This window comes from Labrus bergylta, chromosome 11 (assembly GCF_963930695.1).
Source record: "Labrus bergylta chromosome 11, fLabBer1.1, whole genome shotgun sequence".
Classification (NCBI taxonomy): domain Eukaryota; kingdom Metazoa; phylum Chordata; class Actinopteri; order Labriformes; family Labridae; genus Labrus; species Labrus bergylta.
In genome coordinates this window covers 24,512,480-24,529,394 of record NC_089205.1, presented here as the reverse complement: position 1 = coordinate 24,529,394, position 16,915 = coordinate 24,512,480, and the positions used below count along the sequence as shown (strand labels likewise).

The window sequence follows — 16,915 nt, the reverse complement described above, 5'->3', positions numbered from 1 at the left end:
AGGAAGAAAGACACAGATCAATAATGCGTCCCTGAAGCACTTTTTAGTACAGTTTAAAAAAAAGTAGATTTAAAATCCATGAGCTTTGTGTTTTTTTTTAAGTATAGGCTTGTTGTTTCTCCTGCCTGGGTAGTTCCTTCAAAAATAGCCAAACACTTCAATAAGTCTGATTTATATTCACAATGTACATACTGTATATCCACATAGCAAACTTAACACCTAGATTAAAAAAAAATTACAACCCAAGAAACTTTCTCCTGTCACTGCCATTAAAGAAGAAAAAACAGGACAAGAAAAAGCAGCAAATTAGTTGAATGAATCCCAGAAAAACCTCCCGTTGATATTCAGGAATTGATGCGTAGCACATATTCACAACAAACAAGACTAGTGATGTATTATATCTCCAAAGTCTGGTTCTTATAAATCAGCCCCAGAGCCTCTGTTCTCATAAATGCATTCACAGTGAACAATGAGCTGAATGTTGAGGGTAATGTGTAGGGGGATCAGACTTAAGATATCTCTTAGAATAAAGACTACAAATGAAAACATTTTAATATCCCTCATGTCATGTGTGTTAGAGAGGAGTGTTAGGCACTGATTGAGCAACAGAGGGGGAAGGTTGTGTTTTTTTAGTTCTGCACACAGAGCCCATTGTTGACATCCTTGCTGCCTACTTAAATAACTCCAATTTTGTAAATGATATGTTACTGATGGCTTATTCACTCGTTGACCTTAAACAGAAGAACATGAAAATGATGTTCAAAGACCGATACGGCCTTATCCAACGTGACAACATGAAGCTCAAACACTTTCTAGGGATCAAAGGACGGTTTGAATTGGGTCATATTTCCATAAAGAACACACACACTGCATTCGTTCAATAAAAATGATACTTCCTGCTACTTCAGTCAATACATTATATTATTTCAAAATGAAGTGTGATAGGTTGACCTTTCATGAATCAAATCGGAGAGAGGTGAAAATCTTATCTTCTGTTTCTTAAGAGTTGCTTTATGATGCAGAAGGTCCATAATCACCAGTCCATGTTCACATCAATCTGTCCCATCTCATTCAAACTTGTGTTGATTTTATTTCTTTTGTGGGAAGAAAAGAAGAATCATTTTTTGATTCTTATTTTTCATTTAGCTCTCACCTTTTCAGTATGTTGCATGCGTCATAACACCTAGTAAACAAATTAAAACATACGGTGACATCATTATTTAAACACCACCTGTAAAGCAGTGTGATTCATGCTAATTAAATACATACAGATTTTATCAGTGCACTTTAGATTATAGTGAAACACTAGACGTACTGTTGTTAACCCACAGCGCACCACAGAGTCCTTGACCTGACGTTAACATAGAAAAATAAATAAGTAAAACAGGAGTTATGAGCTTTACAACTGACAGCAATAAATAAGCCCTGCTATGGGTCAAGCTGTGTACTATAGCACAGCGGTTCTCTTTTCTAGAATATTCTTCAAACTCAGCACAACAGAAGCCTTAGCAGCCATGATCTAAATCACATAAGCTCCCTCAGTGTTTCTGCCTGTGTTCAGACACACACACACACACACACACACACACACTCATTTCAGGGGCATGCAGAGCCCCACTTTCAGCCATAAAAGAGCCGGCCTGAATATTAAAAGCAAAAAAAGCAAACACAGGTAACATATGGCTTTGAGTCATACCAGCGATATGGGAGTCTGCACAGAGCTGTCAACCTGTTTTGGCTGAGGCTGTTAATACTTTCTCCTGTCCCACTCTGTGAGGGTTTTAAATATTATTTTCTGATTCCTATTGACTTCATTTATAACATCTTGTGTTTGTGTTTGCTCGTGGGTTTGGGTCTTATTGTCACATTATCTGCTCAGGTTTTATTTCCTCTTCTTACACTCTTTGTTACATTGTAAAGAAAAGTGCTATAAACAGAGTTGATGACTAACAATACATTTTCTTCTTAAGCACTGCAGACTTGAAAAAGCATCTATATAGTGTTGTGAACAACATGCACTCATCAGAAATGTACATGTCTTGCACCATCTGGTCTTTATCGTTTGTGGAAGTGTGCCACATTTTTTAGTCTTGTGGAATCACTGACCTTGGATTATTGAAAAAGAGCAACTCAAATAGATGCAGAGGTCTATTTATATCCCAGCATGACTGATTAATACATCCATTTAAAAGAATAAATAAAGATGCAACACAGTATGTGCGCAGAATCTAAAAATCCAGACAGAGAAGACTTATCATCCAGAATCAGCTCATCAGGTCATCAGATAATATTTAAATGAGGCTACAAGGTGACTCATTCTTCTTTGTTGACCTGTAAAACAGATTTTACCTATGGATGACAAAACTGAAATAATGCAATGATGCATTACAAATGTAAGCCGTCAAAACAAAGTGATTTCTTTGACACTTTTGCCTTCATATCGAGTATTTTTTCTTGGGGATATTAAATTTGTCTTGCTATCAGCCTAGTTGGCCGATGAGCAATAACTCAGAACTTTCATGTCCACTACTAATTACTGTGAAATCCAAACAGAGCCAGGAAAAACTAGAGGAACACAAAATCCCTGTTTCAAAATGAGCCCAGAAAGCAGGAAAGTGTTTCCACCAAGTTGTTCATTTTACACAACACTGCATTAAACAACGAGCAGCCAACCAGTAGAGACGTGAAGCAGTGTGTGGGCGGCACAGTGGGTAAGAGGGAGAGACAGAGATGTGCCGGAGTTGTTTTCCTCCTGATTAAAACAGTTGACTTTTCTTTTTTTTTAAACAAACTCAGGACTTAAAGAGAAAAAATGAGAAAACCGTCAGAAGAATTACTTTTCTATCTTTAAGCTGGTCCTTAACAAGGAGTCATTTCAAAGAGGCAGCGTATGTTTGCACTTCTGACAGCAATGTATGTGACATTTAACTTCTCAAATCAGCTGCAGAAAGCCTCTGAAGCAGCTCTGCAGATAAAAACCTCCAATATGATGAATATGAAGTGACTCTCACATTAGACCCAATACAAAAAAATATGCAACATAGGAATTCACTGAGATCAAGAAGCTTACTGGTTAGGTATCAACCATGTTACAATGAAGCATCTGAATAACTGATGTCACCAGTGAAGCACATAATCAGCAGATAAGACGGGGAATTTACTAAAACTAAAGCTGAATGTAGAGTGTAAATCAGAGTGCACTGATTGATTTGACAACTGGAAGGATGAAAAGGTAGCAGGAAGTCCATTCACCTTAAACTATAGTGTATGTACATTCACAAAGTGACCTCTATATTCTCCACACAGCACACCGGGGTTGAGCAATGTCTTCCAGAATGGCATATATGCATCACAAAGGGTGATAAGGTAGAACTTTTACTTTACCTAACTGTGTGTAAATCTACATATATATTTCATATATGGTAAATATCTCTGTGCAGGTCGAGAGCACATCATGTGAACTGCTGTCAGGATTCTTTGGCAATGGTTTTAAAATGCATCGAGCAAAACCCTGATCTGCACTGATACGGCACGCGTGCAGTTCCATTATTTATTCAACAGTTCACATCACATCGCACTAAATTATATCAAAGACCAGCAAAATACTCAAACATGTAATTAGAATATCTGAAAATACAAGCTGGCTGTGAAATTAAGAGTTTGCTTTCTGATCCAAGAATGCGTTACGTTATGGAGTAAAAGGTCACGCGCCTGTTTGGAAGACCATCAAACAGTTTCTACGCTCGCTCAGTTCAGCTTATTACGCTTTTCTGTCCAAAGGTCATTTCACTTAATCAAAGCATTCAAAATAATATTAACATGGTTTTAACAAGAAAAAACACACGCCTGTATTCACAGTGAGTAAAGCATCTAAATCTTTAATTTCATTAAACATAATAAAGAGAATGCGTCTTTCCCCAGTGTAACAAAATGTTGAAAATGTTTCAAAAACAGGAAGTAGCTGAGCTCTTAAGAGAATGCCATTCCTCTGATCATTCCCAAACTTATCCATTTAGATGCATTCACTGACTAATCAGAGGTGAGACAACATTGATTCTTAGTAACAGTGTTTTTGTTCACTTTGGCTGGACATGCTGGTTAAGAGCCTCTGAACTGACCTCTTCATCGGCCATGCCACGTCTTTGTCAGGAAGCTGAGGTACAAATAAGACACCAACAGTTAATAAGCTGCCCTCTCTCTGCTTCTCCCGCTCTCTCTCTCTTCATCGCCCATTGATACTCACTTTCACTAACACACACACACACTCTCTCATACACACATACAAAAGTTCTGCGATTTGCAGACATTATATCAAGGAGACTGTTGTTGTGAACAGCTTGTTGTGTTTCTAAGTATGCAGCTGTGCTTTTTGAACAGAACTGAATGGACCCGTTGTGCTTTTAAACAGAGCTGGATTCTTTTGAGAGGATACAATATATGACACAACTTTGTTTTTTAGTAGCTTACAATCCCTACCTAGGTAGAGCAAGCAATCTTGTCAGTGGTTAAGATATGAACTCTCATAAGCGATGGTACATTTCAATGGAGCCCAGTGTTATGCATTAACTTAAGCCCAGTGCATTCTGGGAAAGAGGTGTGCCTTTCACCTTCAAGTGCTTGCCTCGGCTATTTCTCACCGCGCATGCATGTGCAACCCCCATCACAACTTTGCAGCAGGAAGTTTGAAAAGTAGCTGATGATGTGGCGCGCTTCAGCACCGCTTTAGATTCCCTCTGCTTCACATCCTCACAGCAGGGGGGGGCGAGCAGCACGCTGAAGATCAATTAAACAGCCACGCATGGGAGAAGGGCCAAGCCCTGATGGCTTCCTGCTGTCAACCTAACCCTATGGACGTCACAGAGATCTGAGTGGCACAACATGTGGTACCATGTGGGGTCAATGGCTTGGTTTATTAAGATTTTGTTTCTCATTTATGGATTTTGACCCTGAGTAATTCCTTATATCTCAATTATCATGTTATCAAATTTCTATAAGGTAGTTCACTAAGAAAGCTTTCCTTGAAAAGCTGCTATATTTTGAGTTCTGGTGTTATATAAAGACTGCTGACTCCTTCTTTGTAAGAAACATCTAAATCTGGATATTCTAGCATCGCTGTGTTGGGGGGACGAACGAAATAACACAAGGAATGAATTCAAGACAAAATACTAATGCAGCTGATATAAAAGTGCAGGCACCTATGATATATTGGACAACCCTAATCTCCATCAAATCACTTAAGCAAGCAGTGTTCTGCCTTTTTCCAAGACAACAATGGCGCACTGTGTCCACATTGTGATCAGGGCCGCTCATTACCTGACACAGTACAGCAGCACAGTCTGATGAATATCTGCCATTTGAGGATCCACAAGAATTTGTAGAAAGGAGAGAGGGTAGACTACAAAATGAGTTTTGCATTCAAAGAGGCAATTATTTCCTAATTAGCTGCTTTGCTCTGCACATATAAATGGGCTCTGTGTCCCCCGAACGTACGTACGTACAGTATGTGGAGCACGGGATGGCATTTATATTCTGCAAGGGATTCTCTCCAAATACTATGAAAAACCACTGACTCCACCTCGACTTACTACTGAGAAGAGTATGTGTGCAGGTTGTTATTACGGACACACACACACACAACAGACATGCACTTTTCTTTTACATTTAAACTTCAGGCCTGGCTTTGTCAGAGGGAACAATTGTAATTTTTCTGCTCCATCTTTTTATTTGCAGCATATACTACTACACCATGTGTCTCTGTATAGCACATTTGGAATTGCTTGTCAGACAACTTGTCAAAGTAAATATTCCCTGAGCTCGAAAATATAACAGCTCGACCTGCAGTGTATTCAGCTGTCATGATACACTGAGGTTATTTACTGTCCACAAAAGGACCATAAATAGTTGGCTTGGTCAAGTTCTGCCACTCACGAGACAACCTTGATGATAACTCACAAATCTCATACGACATGTTTTGAGTTCTGCATTTAATCATTTTAACAGCTGAAAAAATGATGACTTTCAAAAGGGCCATGTAAACAATTTCTAAAAACTCAAAGCTGCGCTGGTAAATGCATTTCTAAGTTATACAGGAGAGGTTTCCGTGATTTAAAATGCGATAAACATGTATAGAAGTACACTGATGTCGTTGTTCTTATCCGTCTTATTTGAACTGAAATGTAGCAACCCGATCTACGACCACAGAGATTAATGGAAAAAAAAAAAACCTCTCAGAACCAAAGAGATTTTTGTCAACTAATTAACACCCTCATCTTGAATCTTAAATCGACCGCTTAACATCAAAGCTTCTCAATTTTACACCTTACCACACAGGAATTATCTCCTCGCGGAATGTGAAATGCCTTTAATAGAAGTTCTTTGGTTATCATAAGCTCAGATGACAAGGGTTTAGCATAATGGCTGTCATATTGTAGCCATGTCTGCAAATGCACCTGTTTAATGGTAGGATGAAGATGAATCAATTATGTCCGCATGCTAATTTAAGTGGTAACGCTGGACGAACTAGCAGGGCCCTTACAGACCATTAAAGACCATTTCACCGTGCTCACATTCATTCAGTTCAGTCGTGAGGGGTTCCCATTTTTAAAAGTTGTGTCGAAAAATGTTTCTGATTGTAGAGAAAATTACAGTAAGTTTGGAAGAATGTTGAATATGCATCTGTTTTTTTTTTGTGGAATAGTTTTTGGTGTTTGGGGAAAAAAACAAGCAGCTCATTACACGGTATATGTTGGGATTGAACCTTTGTTGAACACATATTAGCCGAATGAACAGTCCAATGATGATGCTTTTTTGTGTTGTCTTTTTAAACAAGTGGAGCATGTTTCCAGCTGGAGGTTCATTTACAGCAGTAATGTTCTGATGAAACCCTTACAAGCACATCTCTTGAAGTTAGGATGTGCCACTTTATGTATTAGACTTTTATAAATATCAGTACAGCCTTGATGATGGTTTTAGATTGTGATTCATTCCATCAACAATATCCGCATGTTCTATAGAGCATGAGGAAATACAAACACACTCAATCTATTAGCATGACAAAGCACTGTGTTCCTGTTCAGTCTGAGCTGCATGCAACAAGTGCGTCTTGGCAGAGCAATGTCACCAGCAGCCAAAAACCTACTAAGTCTTCCTGTATTGTTGGTTTCATTCATTCAAGGACTTAATGAAAGTCGCCCTAACATTTTATTTTTAAACAGCACAACTATCCTGTAACAATAAATGATCTTTCTCAAACTTGATCAGTCAATCGCTGACAGTTGATTGAACTGGACAAATTCAATTATGTTAATGTAACTAGGCTTCTTCCAAAACTGAATACATTCTGTTCTGCTGTTGACTAAGAAAAAAAAAAAAAAAAACATGAACCCCCTGAAGGTATTGTCTGCTGACTGTGCCGCAATTTTGTACGGCGGAGGTCAGCGGCCTCAGCTTCCATTTTCACTGATGCCATTTCATATTTGAAAAATGAGGCCTGTCACTAAATGTCATCTTACTGCCTCTTTGTCATCTCATCACTCTTTTCACCACCTGTCACATTGAAGCCCGGTCTGTGACATGAGCAAACTGTTAGCTTGCTTCCAGGCAGGCTATTGGGCTTTATTAATATTTATAGAATAACAGCTTAAGGCCGGCCCCCTTGAGAGCTATCACTCCTTTTCGCTGCCTAACACTTGCAAAATATATTGACATCTCCTTTTCAGCACTCCCCTGCCCCTGGAAACCTCCACATGCAGGTGTCCAGCAGCTTTTTACAGTATGGCAGATTTCTCTTTCCCTCCATTTTATTTAAATTAAAGTAGAATTTTACTTAAACTGAGATAGGATAATGTTTCTACTGAATAAATAAGTTGCCTGAACATGAAAAACCAATTAAAAAAAAAAAAAAAAGATCACAAAAGGCATGACATCATGTAATGGATGTCACTCTTGTGTCTGATTGGATGAAAAAGTAAGCCCTTTTGGCAGCACTCTGATGCCTCGGAGTACAGGCCGCCAGTTGAAGCCAGTTTTCAGCCCCGGACCGTTAAGAGTAGGGAAAGAGCATTCTCATGTCACTCGTCAAACATTAGAACTTGTAGAGCCGGCACTTGACCAGAAGTGACACATGCACATGGACATCATCAAAAGGGGGTTGGTTTTCGTCAGGAGGAGCTATCTGATTGCTTGGATTAGTGAGACCCACAGAATACTGACCACACAGTTATTTCATCTCTCTTTAGTCTGGATAAATGTTTCCAGAGCCTCTGTTGTGACTTCAGGCAGCTTAAACAATCCCATGAAGATGTAATCACCGCAGCATGTTCACCAAACATACTTTGAAGGCTTGATTAAAAGGCAGATGTTGAGGTAGTTTTCTTTCTTGATAAGCTTAAATACTTTTAGATTTTAAGGACTCGACATCCTTCTGATGATTTTTTTTTAAGTGTAAAGGCTCAGGTTGCAGCAGGCAGTAAAGCCCCGGCGTCGGAGAAGGCCTATTTCATCCCTGTTGAGAGCAGCAGATACTTTTTCTTGAAGACATCTACGAGCTGCATTAGCATACCTTCAAGCTGACTTTAAAATGATCTGATGATTTTTGTAACTTGGCATGCGGTTAAGATGGAGGAAAAAAAAACGTACCCTTTAAATCATTTTGCGTAATCATATCACTTATTAACTTCACAACAGTTAGCGGGGCATGCATAATTACTACTGTGCGATTTTGGAAGACAAGGTGCAAACAGATGCTGAAAGGAAGCTGGTGCCAACCTTTAAAAAATAACAGCTCTGACCTAAAAATGTGTTCATGTCTTAGGAGGGGGCTTTGTCATTGAGGAGTATATAAGCTTCTAATAGTCCTGCACCTTCCCTTTAATGTAGCCCTAATTTGTACCCATTAAAAAGCCTCTGTCAAAGAATTCAAGGCTTAAGCTCGCGGCAACAAATTAGCATGTGATCTGAGAGGGATTCAGTGCGAAAGCCAAGCACTTAAAAGTTAAACTTAAGTAAAGGTCTGTCATACTGCAGAGGAAAAATCCTTACAGGCCTTTACCCCCATCGTACCTGCAAGGCACAGGAACATTTTCATGATACTTGCTCTGACCTGCTGAAAGGCTCATCCTCAGGAGCAATCTACAACAGCTTGATTTGTTATGCAGAGAAACGAAACACATCCGTGGTCATTAATGTATTATGATTGTATAAAAATTGCATGTTGTTTGTCTACCTATTGCAACAAACTGTCAGAAGCAATAATTACAGATTAAAACCAGTCCAGTGAAACGACAGTATGCAGTGAAGATCTAAAGAGCCCTGATGTACTCCACAGTGATTATGCAAACAGTCATTACTTTATTTTGCTCATCAAGCTCCTAAACAAAAGTATACCAAAAAAACCATACATAGGCAAATACATTATTCAAAAACCTTACGAGCAGCATCAGATGGGACTTCACTCAAAATAAGAAAATGAAACTACAAACGTCTTCTGCAAACTGGTCCCTCAATGATGCAAAGACAATAAAATCTCATGTTCATGTGATGTGATAATAACCGCATTCACAACACTGCTGAAAACAAAGTCATAAAGAGCGTTTATTAAACCCATCACTCAATGCTTTAAGAGGGGGGGGGGGGGGGGGGAGGAGGATGAGACACTCACAGCTAAGCTTAAGTAGAAGATCGGTAAATATACATTTTCATGAGCGGCCACCACTGCCATAAAAATCTTCTATACTGTTTTAGATAACAGCTAGCTTGCATTGCCGTTCATTAGTGAAAAGGCTTTGACAGATCTGCATCCGTATTTTCATTCAAACATGCAGCCCAACTGTCTGCAGCCTTACTGTATATGTTGCGTTTCCAGCTGTAAACCACTGGGGTTTAATTACCTGCAAATTAACTGCCGTTTCACTGTCTTGCATAAGATTATCCTGGTCATGATGAAATGCCACAAGGGAGGCTGTTCTGGGAGGATTTCGAAGATGCAGAAATTACAAGATGCCACTTAGTCTGATGGCAACGACCAATGTGATGCCTTTGAGCTAAGTCGCCCTCATAACGTGACCTTCAGGAAGTGTAAGGACATCGTATTAATCCTGTCACTTTTTTTCAAGTTCAACATGAGTGCAAATCCAGTTATTCAATTACTAGCTTTTGTTATCTGTTGTCCATAGCTGCAGTAGTGGCCACAGAAAACTCATGACAACAAGAGTGGGGCAATTTGTTGCAGTGCATTTAACTCTAGTGGTGTACAACACATTGACCCGACAGTTGGGCCGAGTCGGTCTGCGAGCAGTAGTTGGGAGCAGTTTGAAATGGTCAGCCTCAATTTCTCTCCATCAGTGGAGAGTTTTTTAGTGCATGATGGGCAATCAAACACACACTTTTAAGGCCAGAAATGCCAAATCTGCTCGATCAGAGCAAATTGTTTGATCACGCTTACTTTGACGTTTCTTCTCTGAAGCACTTTTTTGGCTTTAAAGTTGTTTTTTTTTAAACTGAATTTACTTGAATTTTATTTGGACTTCTGTCAACCATTTCTCTTGCGTGACTGAGCACAATCTGCCAAACACACGAAAAAGATTCTTCCACAGTCACACACGTACAATCATAATCCAGCTAGGCTTCTCAACATTTGATTTGGTCTCTACAAGAGAAGGGAAACATTACATTATTTTAAAACTTGTGTGGCAACAAAAATGTTTGTAAGACTCTTTTTTTTTTTTTTTTCTGAAGCCATTTTTCACATTATGCAATCCTGAAAATATTTAGATCATTTCTGGAGGGCTGCTCCTGCCCTGGCTGTTCACATATGCACCTCACAGCGGGAGACTATCCCTGTCAGAGGGGAGGGGGGTCTCCTGATGCAACAGAGTCCACTATACGACGCTATAAATAGAATATTTGCCTTCATATTACTGCGTTCACACATACAGCTCCTTCACATCAGTCAGAGTTTTTCAGGAGTTTTCTGCAAGTGTGAACGCCCCATGACACGGTTGAATGTTCTAAACTGGAGAATAATTATATGAGAATATGGGAATACACTATAAGAGAACAATGTTAGCATCACTAAGTGCACCTGATTAGGTGAAATGACCTGTTACTGTTGTTCTGTTAACTACTGTGAAAAGAAACCATCAGATGTGATTACCCTTCAGAGATGCTGCTCAGAACCACGATTAAAAGTCGTAAAGAGATCCTCCTCTTATGTGTGGGAACTTTTGAAATACAACCAATCAGACCATAAGGATTTCTGTGGCTGCTCATTTGTAAACATCATCTGTACAACAGACAATGCACAGTGCATGTTGTTTTGTTTGTAAGACAATGTAGAATGGGGATTTGTTATCATTAGGGTGTAATTGTAAGGCTGCACAGTAGACTACCTTGTTAGATGCGCCTATAGCTTCTTTAACCTTCTGTTCATCTTTCACAACTATCCCCCATACCTGCACTTGCATCTGAAATTCACAGCATAAACTTCTACTAGATTGTCTCCCTTGTGTTTTGTTTTTGTGAGTAAATAACATGTTAAAACATTTGACATATCTGCTTAGAAGGATAAAAAAAATGATATTACCAGTGTCTACTCTCAAAATGTGAAATGTGCTAAGTTACTGTCTGTCTTGTTTGATTGCTTATCCACAGGAGGGATGATCTTAAATTATTTTTCACACACATTGTCCCCGCAGAGAAAATGTTTAGATTAAATGTATCAAGAGTTTAACGTCTTTATTGCAACACCTACAGGAGAAGGAAATATAACAACCGGTAGATTGTGGAAATTCCTGAGAATTTTAAATTCCATGAAGTGTACACAAAGAAGGTTTTGCATTATTAATTTAAATGATGCAGGATTAATGCATGAAGTGAGATTCAGAACAATCAGCTTATTTTGACTATCCACCAGTCTGATTTGTGGTTGCCGTTTCTTCCTGCGAATGACTCTTAAATGAACAGAAATATACGAGGAAGAGGAAAGCTGATTTTGAGGAAAAAAGCTTGAACGGGATTATGTTCAGCCGCATGTGGCTTTGAGCAGACAAGAATATATCAAAGTAGAGTGTGTACGGATAATAAGTACAACACCTGCAGCTTGTCGTTAGCTTCCACAGCAACGAGAGTCATCCTTAAAATTGCGACATGTGTAACATGAAATGTCGGACACAAAGGGGAGTCTGTTGCTGTGTGTCCAGAGAGAGAAATACTAGCCTGTGTCTGTGGGGCACCAGCACATAATTTCCAACCCAGCCTCACTCCTGATGTACTTTGTTTGAGTGATTCTGACTTACTGAGCACCAAACAGGTGTAGGATTCCAGCTCTTTGAAAAATGGATCTAAAAGATTTAGAGGAAATGTTGAACACTGTAATGCCCCAGGAAAAGAGGAGAATGAGAAAACACATCTAACATATCCCCACAAAGACTATAATGTTTAATGCTATTTTTATCTCTCATCAAAATGCAGAACATTCCAGTTTTAGGGATGTTTTGGGAATCAGCACACATAGATATGACATCAAATAAGTCTCTTTTGTCTTTGCGTTTCCTTTTTCTTTTTTTTAACACACAATCTGGAGGCGACTCAAAATCATTTAATGGCACAAATATGTGTAAGAATGTGCAGAATGCAGTGCATAGTGTGTAAGAGCATTAAGTCCTTCAAAGAATGTGTTTTAATCAATATTTTGGATCAACTTCAAGTTGAATTTTACAAGGGACTGATCATCTTGATTTATTTTCCTTTTAAACTCATAGCTATAAAAAATGTTTTAATGTGCCTGTCAAAATTTGAGTAACCTCGTTTCCCAAGGAGCACATGAAGCTTTCTGACATCATTAAAACACACAAAACACACAAAACACACAAAACACTGACTCAATTGATTTCTAATTTTAAACTGAGGTCAGGTTTATGCACCTCAAAAATAACTTTCACGTCAAATCTGTGCTTGGCCAATGAAAATTATGCAAAACACGACCAATGATTTAATAACTTGTCACATTATATTTATTAACATAAAAAGGCTCACGGAGATAGAAAACTAAAAACAATGTGAGCCACCAACAAAATCTGCTTTGCAACCATCACTTGGTCACTCAGTGACACAACATGCTTTTGAGTTCTGCATTTTCCTCAAATTCTCAGTCTGGAGCTGTCCTGTCATCATTTGTGTGTTTGATTTTGTGTGTGTGTGTGTGTGTGTGTGTGTGTGTGTGTGTGTGTGTGTGTGTGTGTGTGTGTGTGTGTGTGTGTGTGTGTGTGTGTTTGTGCATGTAAGGGTGTGTGTGAGACCGTGAACCAGAGAAAGGGGGGTTGCAGTGCCCAGCTTTCATGTCCAATAAAGTGGTGTAATTGTGACGGCTACACATTAGTTCTATGTGTGATAAACCACAAGATGACAGACTGCAGCTTCGACTAAACCTAATGCTCCAGGCTACAAAATGCAGCTCTGCTCTTCTGCACTCCATGTTGCTAAGATGAAAAGGCAGGTATGTAAGGATCACTGACTGTACAGCAAACAGGACAAATCGATGCACAATATTAAGGTTAGGGTATTAAATACAGATGTTTTTAATTTCAACAAGTTAAGCCTTTCCGGCTGTGAATGCCGATTTGCTTTAATTTTATAATGAACAACATTTCTATTGTCATGCTCTACCCACTGAGCTGCACAAGACCATGAAGAACAGACTCTTTACCATGCACAGCATCCATTTCCCTCCCTGGATGACCGTACAGTTCTCACAACAATTATTACTTGAAATACACAATATCCCCCTGGAAAAGTCCAGAGGGACAGAGGCATTTCATTGTTTCCTCTCTGTTATGGTTCTGGCCCAGAACACAGCCAACATTAGTTCAAACACAACAATCGCTTATGGATTATAACAAGGTCCGACTGCAACTAACATGTCATCTTTCTTTCAGCAATCCGTCCTTTAGAGAGTAGCTATGCATTTACTTTGCAGCGGAACAACAACAAAGGCGGAAAAACAAGCAACAGATTTTTTCATTTGTGATCACAAAGGGGGGGTTGTTTCCCCTCCTATCATGCAGAGAACTAGTGCACAGGCTCCTTCTCAGAGCTCATCAGCACGACAAAGACAACCGGGGGGAATGCAGCCTTGTTCTACAAAGGTTAACCTCGGCGGGACCTAACAACTTCAGACTTCTCATTTGGTGCCTCCACGAAACACTTGCCACAGAGGATGGAGGGCCCCTGGATTCTCTTGGATTTAACCTCTAATATCTGAGGTCATGCATCCTTCTATACCCAATGGTGGCACTTGTGACTCTATTATATGCAACAACAAAAAAATCCCTCACACACACACACACACACACACACACACACACACACACACACACACACACACACACACACACACACACACACACACACACACACACACACACACACACACACACACACACACACACACACACACACACACACACACACACACACACACACACACACACACAGAGTTTCTTTATGTTGTGAATTTGTGCAGCATGTCCTGGGTAACTTACTTTTACAGCGTGAATATAGCCGAGAACTGTTTTACTTCAGTTTCAAGTTAATGTTTGAAAATTAGATCATGATGGAGCAGCGGCAGATTTCTGCATCTAATACTTTCATAAAATTAAGTTTGACACAGGTGTTAAATTCATGGTTTTGATTTTTCCCCTTTTCTCACAACTCTCCAGTCTACGTTTGCAGTTATTGCAAAATTTCCCTATTAATTACATTTTTGCATGATGCAAAAGTTTACCACCAGCATGAGTACTGTGTGTGTGTGTGTGTGTGTGTGTGTGTGTGTGTGTGTGTGTGTGTGTGTGTGTGTGTGTGTGTGTGTGTGTGTGTGTGTGTCTGCCTGTCTGTGTTGAAGGGGGGGGGGGGGGGGGGGGGGGGGGTCGTTTAAGCCCTGTAAGAGTGCAGAGCTGCTCTTAGAGCTGTGTGTAGGGCCCCAACAATGACTCCCAGGGGTCCTACTCACACTTTTACTTCACCAGTATCAGATGTTTGTGAACAGCAGAGTGTTCAAATTGAAGTTTTTTTGTTTTTTTTTAAATTACAGCTCAGTTTGTTTGTGATGTTATGTGACAATGCATTCTTTAAGGTTTTGCCTCACACACTTAACAAAATAAAAACATACAGGTGGTTAACTCAGTGTTAGTAGTTCGTATGTTAATTATTTATTTGTTCTGATGTCTAAATTATGTATTTTTTGTTGAAGAAAGACCCACTTTGATGATTTTTTTTTTTTTTTTAAACCATCACTATGCTGTAGAAAACTAGCAGATGTGCATTTTCCTTTTTAACTATCCCGAGCCTTGTCCCATTTAAAGCAGAAATCTCACACAGACACAATCCACTGGCTTTGCTCTGCCACCACACCGTCAAACAGAGGCTACTACAAAGTTGAATATGGACTCACCTGTGATAAATAAAAGATGGTTGGGGAGCTGGAATCCAAACCCCACAACCCATCCAGAACACATCTACATTTTCGATTCCGTATTTAACAACAAACAACCTTGGTTACTTTCACCTTCAGAGAGACAGTAGATGGCAAGGTTAGAGCTCACATTTAGTCTCCATACAACAGGGCACTTCATCCTTACTCTAAATTCATAAAGCAAGTCCTCATCCGCCTTCATCTGTTATTTATGTACCAATCTCCCATCATTTAAGGACGCGCTGCTGCCTTCCTATTCCTGAATTTGTTACAAAAAAAAAAAAAAGCAAGTGTGGACTTTTTGATCCTTTAGCGATCACATTCACTGTAATGTTAAGACGGTCTACAAGCCTTTTGGGGTTGCTTAAAAACGAGAAGCAGAAAGCCTACAGTGCTGCGCCGTTCACGAAGGACCGTAAAATCTCTCACTGTCCGAGGAACAGCACAGGGGTAAAGGGACAGATTCATACGGAGAAAAAAAAAAAGACAGCAGAAACAAACAAATGTGAAAGAAATCCACATTGTAGTGAGAGTGAAAGCGGCTCACTACATTTCCTCCGCTGCTGCATGATGCTTGTATGCAGCCGTCTGTTTTTTCTGGGTTTTTTTTACGGCAACGCTGACAAACAATCTTGATGAAATAAACCTTACCATTCTGAAGACATGTCCTCTGTCGCAGGCCTGTCCCGATGACAATTCACCGATATAGTCTGGGAGCCCCACAAAAAAAAAAAGAAGCCCTTATGCTTGTACTTGGTCTCCGTCTTCTTCTTCTTCCCTCCCTTTCGCTTTTAATAGTACCCCGAGCAGGCGAGTGTATTTCCACTGAGCACGACACGGTACGGCAGAAAAATCCTCCTCCTCCTCCTCCTCCTCCTCCTCCTGCTGCTGCTGCTGCTCCACCAAGGTGCTGCTGCTGCTTCCAGCTCTCACGGAGACTCACATGGATGAGAAGGTGTCCATTAAGCATGCACACACACCCAAATGAAACGCTTTTGAAAATATCCCCGGGAGATGGAGGTGGAAACAGTCCCCCGGACACACGCACTGTACGGTGGAAGGTGAGGTGACACAGCAGCAGATACGCTGGGAATGACAAGCTGCGTTGCTCCCTCACCATTTACAATTACGAGTGTGGAGCAGGGATGAGTGTGTGACTGTGCGTGGTCGCCCCCTTCGGTACTACGCTATAGTCCCCTCCAAATAAACGCCGGGTTTTTAGTTTTCCTGGACGTTAATCTCCACCAAAAAGCTGATAATAATCCTACAGAGAGTTTTGCCTACAGACCTTATTAAAAAATCTGCATTTTTTTATTTCACACTACACCCCATACAAGGCCTAAATAATAAAAAATGCTGGGACAAAATAATTAACTTATTTAGATTCCAACCATGTTGCAGGATTTATGTTGAATTATGTCATCCTATCCAGACGATTAAGACTAAGTA

General features: G+C 39.8%; 1 protein-coding gene across 4 annotated transcripts in view; it reads right to left on the bottom strand.

Moving 5' to 3' along the window:
- tenm4 (teneurin transmembrane protein 4) overlaps nucleotides 1-16,296 on the bottom strand; it is a 138,128-nt gene extending 121,832 nt beyond the window's left edge. For 3 of the 4 annotated variants that reach the window (XM_065960322.1, XM_065960323.1, XM_065960324.1), the window contains exon 1: nucleotides 16,118-16,295. The gene's annotated coding sequence lies outside the window, so the exon portion shown is untranslated. Of the gene's footprint in view, nucleotides 1-16,117 lie in introns of all 4 variants that reach the window. The other variant, XM_065960321.1, reaches the window with a different exon arrangement.
- Nucleotides 16,297-16,915: the final 619 nt, after the last annotated feature.